Source organism: Mustela nigripes, chromosome 3, assembly GCF_022355385.1.
Source record: "Mustela nigripes isolate SB6536 chromosome 3, MUSNIG.SB6536, whole genome shotgun sequence".
Classification (NCBI taxonomy): domain Eukaryota; kingdom Metazoa; phylum Chordata; class Mammalia; order Carnivora; family Mustelidae; genus Mustela; species Mustela nigripes.
Window position 1 is genome coordinate 159,224,784 of NC_081559.1, and position 8,305 is coordinate 159,233,088.

The window sequence follows — 8,305 nt, forward strand, 5'->3', positions numbered from 1 at the left end:
GAACCGGAAGTGAGCCGCAGGCGGAAGGGGCGGGGCAAAAAGACGAGGGCGGTGCTGACTGCTGTTGATTCAGGTAGGTGGAATGGCGGTACAGCTGCGCATTCCCTCTTCCTGCCGGTCCTGAAGTTGCATTAGTGTGTTGCTCCGAGTTGCGGACTGAGGAACCGGGAACGTCAAACCAGGAGGGAGTTGGAGAAGCCGACTGAGAGTGAGGCGGGAGGGGACAGTGGCAAGGGGCGGCGGCGGCTGGACCATGGTCTTAGAGCGGCTGAGCTTATCTATACCGAAGCCGCGTCTCTTGGGGAGGACTCCGGTGAGCCTCAGTTCCTGGGTCTAACCTCCTGCGTCAGTTCCCTTCAGGCCGAAGCAGCTGGGTGCCCTCTCCTGCCCTCGCCCAAGTTGCCGGCCTCTCGGAGAAAGGTGGAGCCCCACGCAGACTTCCCCAAACGCACCTCTTGGGTGGCGGTGTTAGCGCAACTTTATAAGCCGAATTTTCAGAGAGCTCAATAAACAGACCTAATTTACAAATGTTTTTGTTGTGAACGTTGGACCTTGGTATCAATGTCCAGTGACGGATGGGCCGAAATAGCACGCACAGAGCGTCTCTCGCTAGTACCAAAAAACTAAAATCGGACCAGTACCGGTAGGTAAGTCGTTATCGTGTGTCAACTTTTAGGAATATATCCTACAGAAACAATCACAGTTTCTCAAAGTCATGTGAACAAGGATATTTATTTCAACATTTTTTAAAAGAGATTTTATTTACTTATTTGACAGAGAAATCACAAGTAGGCAGAGAGAGGGAGAAGCAGCTGAGCAGAGGAGCTGCTCTCTGCTCTCAGCTGAGCAGAGAGCCCAGCGCCGGCCTTGATCCCAGGACCCTGAGATCATGCATGACCTGAGCTGAAGGCAGAGGCCTAACCCACTGAGCCACCCAGGCGCCCCTTATTTCAGCATTTTTTTTTTTTTTCATTTGTCAGCACACAAGCAGAGGGAGAGGTAGGCAGAAGAAGTAGGTTACCTCCTGAGCAATTAGCACCACTGGGGACTCCATCCCAGGACCCTGGGACCAAGACCCCACCAGAAGGCAGACGCCTAACAGAGCCATCCAGGCGTCCTGATTTTAGCACTTTTTTAAAAAAGCTGTTCTTTTAAATATTTATTTTTAAAGATTTTATTTACTTATTTGACAGAGAGAGATCACAAGTAGGCAGAGAGGGGGAAGCAGGCTCCCTGCCTAGCAGAGAGCTCGATGCGGGGCTCCATCCCAGGACTCTGGGGTCATGACCTGAGCCGAAGGCAGAGGCTTTAACCCACTGAGCCACCCACACGCCCCTATCATTCTTAATATATGTGCTTGTATATGCATAGAAAATTCAAGTCTGCAAAGCTAACCACCAAAACTTAACCACTGGATAAGTTATGAGGAGAGTGGGTGAGGAGAGGACATTTTTTTACCTTACATGTTTCAGTACTACTTGAATTATTGTATAGCATGAATTGCTATGTAAAGTTCCTTTTTAATAATAAAGTGGTGATTTTAAATAGGTCTTTTGAAACACCAGTTATATCTGAAAGTATGGCTGCCAGATCACCTGATTAAAAAATACCTTGAATTATGACTCTTGGACTCCACCCAGGTATGTAGAAGAAATCCCTGATGAGGCCTAGGAATCTGTGTTTAATATGCATCTTTGGGGATTCTTATAAATATTAGAATTTGAGAAGTAAAGAATAGGGAGCACCTGCTGGCTCAGTTGGTACAGCATGCATCTCTTGATCTTGGGGTGGTGAGTTTGAGTCCCATGCTAGGGATAAAGGTTACTTTTAAAAAAACACAAAAAAACTGAAGAATGAGATAACCAAGTTGAGTTTGAGGCATACTTGCTTAGGTAAAGACAAAAATGAAATAATGTATATTATTTGGTTTTTTAAAATATATTATTTAATAAAATTTAATTATTTTTAATGTATATTAATTTGTTCTTTAAGTATAAGGCTTTATACTTTTATATTGAGCCCTATATTTTCAAAGCTTTTTAGTACCCCCATTTTATTTTTTTTATTTTTATTTTTTTAAAATATTTTATTTATTTATTTGACAGACAGAAATCACAAGTAGGTGGAGAGGCAGTCAGAGAGAAAGGAGGAAGCAGGCTTCCTGCTGAGCAGAGAGCCTGATGCAGGGCTCCATCCCAGGACACTGGGACCATGACCTGAGCCAAAGGCAGAGGCTCTAACCCACTGAGCCACCCAGGCGCCCCAGTACCCCCATTTTAGAGATTAAATAACTAAAGTACTTGGTAAGACTTATCTGGGGTGCTTTTCATTATAACAAGTTTCTGGTCCTAACTATATATGTCCTTGATATACTTTAAAGATCCCAGCGATCTTACTAGGGTCTTGTACTGGAAGCCAGAGAAGCCCAAAGCACTTTATGTATGAAACATGATCACAAAATATTTGAGAATTCTGCTTAAGGAATCTTAACTGATTTTGCTACATTTCTTTGGAGACAGTCTTAGGTTCTTGGTTTTTCTATTTAATATCTGCATGACTTGGGGCAAATTGTCTAAGCTCCCTAAGCCTCAGTTTCTTCATCAGAAAACTAAAATAGTGTCTACCTTGTAGTATTGTGAGGATCCCAGTAAACGTAATGGTGTCTAAAGCACCTAGCCGGGGCGCCTGGGTGGCTCAGTGGGTTAAAGACTGACTTCGGCTCAGGTCATGATTCCAGGGTTCTGGGATGGAGCCCCGCATCAGGCTCTCTGCTCAGCGGGGAGCCTGCTTCCTCCTCTCTCTCTACCTGCCTCTCTGCCTACTTGTGATGTCTCTCTGTCAAATAAATAAAATACAAAATCTTTTTAAAAATATTAAAAAAAAAATAAAGCACCTAGCGTAGGGCCTTGTACAGAACACATATGCAGTGAATGTTAGAACTCTTCGTCATTCCAACTCTCATCTCTTCAACCTTCCAACCATAGCCACCCACCCACATCTGAAGTCTTTCACAACTTTACAAAACCTATACACTAGGGGAAGAAGCACTTACCATGCAAAAATGACTTATCTTTTGACTCAAGAAGATTTTATAAAATTTTCCACACTTGTGCTTATTAGAGCAGGAATTGGCAAACTTTTCCTATAGAGCCAAAGAATAAATACTTTACGCCTTTGGGGCCATATGTTCTCTGTGGCAACGATTCAGCTCTGCCGTAGCACAAAAGTAGCCACCGGCAATATATAGTGGGTGTGTTCCGATAAAACGTTTGCAGAATCAAGCAGCTGGCCAGATTTGGCCTGCAGGCCATCGTTTGCTGACCCCTGCATTAAAAGATTACTCTTAACTATTATTAAAAATAACTGCGTTAAGTCATACCCTTATTCTAAAGAGATGTCTGTTGAAGTATGTATGGGTGAAGTGTCATGATTGCAGCTTTTTTTTTTTTAATTTTTTTTTTTAATTTATCTATCTGACAGAGATCACAAGTAGGCAGAGAGGAAGAAGCAGGCTCCCCATTGAGCAGAGAGCCCGATACGAGATACGAGGCTCGATCCCACGACCCTGGGATCATGACCTGAGCCGAAAGCAGAGGCTTTAACCCACTGAGCCACCCAGGCGCCCCTGCAGCTTCTTTTTGAGTCGCTGAAATAAATGTAAATAAAATCTAAAACAAAGATAAACAGATTGCTCTACTGCATTAGAGCAAATGCAGTGAAGTGTTAACAACTGTTGAATTTAAAGTGGAGGGTACATAGGTGGTAGTTTCACTATTCAACGTTTTTGAGTTTGAAAATCTTCATACTAAAAAGTTGGGAAGTATATACGCTTTAAGAAGGATTTTGCCATCTAGATATTATTTTTGTTTTTCTGGATATCAGTTGGTAGCATTTCAGAGTGATTTTTAAAAAAATACCAACAGGTAAATGGGATAGAACAGAATTAACCCAAGACTTCGGTTTTCATTCACTAAAATTGCTGCTCCAAATTTCTGAGAACTCTGCAGCACCTGCTTTCATTGTGCAAAAGTTCATACTTGCTGTTGGAATTAAAAGTGACAGGCTGCATTCCCTCTTAGAGCAAATACTAACAAGTTCATCTGATGTTCATTAGTTCTGTACACTAGCCCATCCCCTTATTGTTAAGCAGTTAAAACGATTATATTATCATCAGCTATGAGTTATTCAATGTCCAGATTTGGAAGCAGCCCATTAGTACAGTTGACTGTTGAACAACTCAGAGGCTAGAGGCACTCACCCCCCCATGCATTTCAAAAATCCATGTATAATTTTTGACTCCTCAAAGACTTAACTACAATAACTTACTGCTGACCAGAAAATCCTTATTAATAACATAAACAATGCATTTTTTATATTCTATATATTATGTACTCTATGATAAACAAGAGAAAATGTTACTAAGAAAACTGTAAGAGAAAGTACATTATAGTACTGTACCAGAAAAAAAAATCCATGTTTAAGTGGTGTTGTTCAAAGGTCAACTGTAATTTGGAACTCTATTTGTTTAACCCAACCTTTACAGTCTTAAATCACCCTAGACATTATACATGCTTAGAAATCTGATGAAGAGAGTAAGGGATGGGCATTCTAAGTTAAAATAGCCTGTAAACCTAATGAATGTTGGATACGTTTCAACTAACTAAACACAGATACACCAATACAAGAATTCTGAACCATTAAAGGACAATAATAAGGAATCCAAAATATTTCTTCTATGCCCTCTGTCCAGACTGCAAATGCTCCAGACTGCACTGGATTAAAAAAATAGGCCAGAGAAATGCTTTTTCCTTTTTTTTTAAAAACAATTTTTCCATCCAAGGAGCATATGTTTTTTATACTCTTGGATACGAAGAACCCAGAGTACTTTGTTCACTATTTTACTGTGAAGGAGTAAAACTTGGAACGTAGGATGATGTCTATAAATGTTTGTTTTTAGGTTATTTTATATTTCTAAGAGTCAGTTTTTGAAATTTTAGTATAAATGGGGTTCCTATGTATCTATAATGTGACATTTTACATATTATCTTCTATAATGTGACATTTTACATATTATCTTCAATAATTTGAAAAGCCTGCCATGGGTTACATGTACTTTCTTCCTTAATAAAGGTGTGATACATAAGCTAAAACACTGATGTTTTTGCTTTTAACTAGAACTTAATTAACTTAATATGGTAATACTGATCAGAATCAGTTAATGGTGAAATAATAAATGCAAATTTGGGACAACATCAAAACATGGGTATGTTGAAGAAAAATGATAAAAGGAGTACTTGGAGGTGAAAAGATTTATGAACTATTCCCATCAAGGTACTATCAGCATTTAAAATCACAGTATAAGTTATATTCAGGTATTATCACAGTAAGACTGAAGGATTAAGATAGGACAAGTAATTGCTAAGAAGGAGAGTGGTCAGGGAGAGGGGAGGTAGGGTAAGTATTGTATATTAGTCTAGATAATTAAGTTGTAAGTAACAGAAACAAACTAGCTTAGTTAAGCATAAGAAGTTAAGCATATGTTGTAGTTTACCAAATGAACAAGAAGCCTGGAGAGCAAGACCCAGATCTGTGTATACTGGTCATTGGAGAAGCAGTCCAATTTATTAGTCACTGGTTCAAAACATGCTCTGCAAACCATAGGGCAGTACCCCAACCTTCAAAGATGTTTTCTCTTGGCTGGTGCCATAACTGAGTGTTTAATGTGCCCCTCCATCATCCTATAGGTTTAGCTTCTGGCTGTGGAGTTAGATGAAAAGACCAGTAAATCCCATAGAAATTAACCCATTACCTTACTTGTCTCATAGTGAAATGAGTTATTTGATAAGATAATGAATGTAGTGTCTTGGTGTAATGTCTTGATGATACTATAATGATGTACAGGAAAAACAAATCTAACCCTATCTCTATTTTTTTTTTAAGATATTATTTATTTATTTGACAGAGATCACAAGTAGACAGAGGCAGGCAGAGAGAGAGAGAGGGAAGCAGGCTCCCTGCTGAGCAGAGCCCGATGTGGGACTCGATCCCAAGACACCAAGATCATGACCTGAGCTGAAGGCAGCGGCTTAACCCACTGAGCCACGCAGGTGCCCCTAACCCTATGTCTATTAAAAAAAAAAAAAAATACTGAAGAGGTCCTATAATTCGTTCACGAAGTGCGTCATAGGGCCGCTCAAGGTATAGGTACCATTTCGGAGGCTTACTATGGTCATTGTTAGTGCAGCTGGCAAACTGGGCACTCAGCCAGGTAAATCATGTTAAGTGGAGGAACATGCAGTCGAGCTCATGTAGGGCTTCTTTCTCTGTTCTTAGAGCCATCCTAGTCCTGAGCCCATTGAGCAAGCATTGAGGGGCTCATGAAAAAGACTTCCATCCACAGGATACCAGATTATTATTGTTCACCTGATTATAAAATGCTTCCTCTGAAGAAAATGGAAGAGACCATGGCTTGGCTGATAAATTATTGCCAAGGAAAAGTAAGATACCCCAGTCAACTCCCAAAAGATAATTGATGGGGGGAAAGTGGGTACTTATAACTGGGCCCAGTAAGCCCTGGTTTAGCATGAAAGCATTAGGACTCAGAGAATTTCAAGATAGTGTTCATATTTAACTAATTTGTGAGTTACTGCATCTCTTTCAAGGAAGAATGGAGTTTTGGAAAACTTTCACTAGCTAAGTAAAATTAAATGTGACTTTAACTTTAAAAAAAGAGCATATTCTGAAGTGGGAGTCTGCCTGTGGACTGACTTGTGTCCCCTCCATACCCCATCCATATGTTGAAGCCCTTACCCCCAATGTGACTCAGTGGGGAGGTAGGTTTAGGAGGTAGTTAAGATTAAATGAGGTTATTAGGGTGAGGCCCAAATGTGTTAGGACTGTGGTCTTGTAAGAAGAGGAAGTCCCAGGGATGCCTGGATGGCTCAGTTGGTTGAGAGTCTGACTCTTGGTTTCAGCTCTGATCTATTTCATGGGTCATGGGATCCAGCCCTGCCTTGAGTCAAACACTTAGCAGGAGAGTCTGCTTGAAGATTTTCTCCCTCTGCCCGCCCCCCCACCACTTGCCCTCTGTCTAATATAACTAAATAAATCTTAACAACAACAACAACAAAAGTCTCCCCTGCCCCAGCCCCATGTGAAGACACGCTGAGGAGATTGCCATCTGCAAGCCAGCAAGAGTTCTCACCAGAAACCAAATTGGCTGGTACCTTGATCTTAGACTTCCCAGTCTCCAGAACTATGAGAAATAAATATGTTATTTAAGCCATCCAGTTAATGACATTTTGTTATGGCAGCACAGTTTATGAAGTCCTTTTAATAGCATTTAAACAAGACATAAATATTTCCCAAATTTTGGCCTATACTGAAAGGTCCATCCACGTATCTCTCCCCCTAAACTTCCTTGCACAAATTCTGTAATTTTGCCCAGGGACTTGGAATCTAGCCAAATCCTTAGCCACTTTCAAAGTACTTCTCTTGGGGCAAGTGGGTGGCCCAGTGGGTTAAAGCCTCTGCCTTTGGCTCAGGTCATGATCCCAGCATCCTGGGATCTCTGCTCAGCGGGGAGCCTGCTTCCTCCTCACTATCTCTGCCTGCCTCTCTGCCTACTTGTGATCTCTCTCTGTCAACTAAATAAATAAAATATTTAAAAACAAAAACAAAATACTTCTCTTTCCTTGAGGCACAGTAACCCTGGACATAATGTTAGAAGGTGAGTTACAGTGCCTATTGTAATGTTACAAAGTGTACTTGCTCAAAGATCCCCCGTCTCCTCCCTGTCTCCTCTTCATTCGAAGGGATCTGTGAGTTGATTGCTGGGCAGCCCAGGCTTTGTCAGGCCTATGCTGCGGGAGGGAGAGAAGAGGGGAAGAAGGGAAGGGAAGGGTAAGAAAGGGGAGAAGTGAGGTAGAGAAGGGAGGGAGGGAGGCCTCTACACACCGTGAAGACTATAGTTGTCTACCGCCGTGACTCATACAGGGAAATCTGTCAAGTTTTAGACAATTTGAGCATCCAAGTTAATAATGATGGTGTTATGATCTGAATTGTGCCCCCCCCTCCCCATTCATATGTTGGAAGTTCTAAACCCCTGTAGTTTGTAATGTGGCTGTTTTGGAGACAGGGCCTTTAAAGAGTTAATTAAGGTAAAATGAGGTCATATGGGTGGGCCTTAATCCAATATGACTGGTGTTCTTGTAAGAAGAGGAGATGAGGACAGAGATGCTTACTGTGGGAAGTCCATGTGAAGATATATATGGTGAACACTGCCATCCCAACCCAGGAAAGGCCT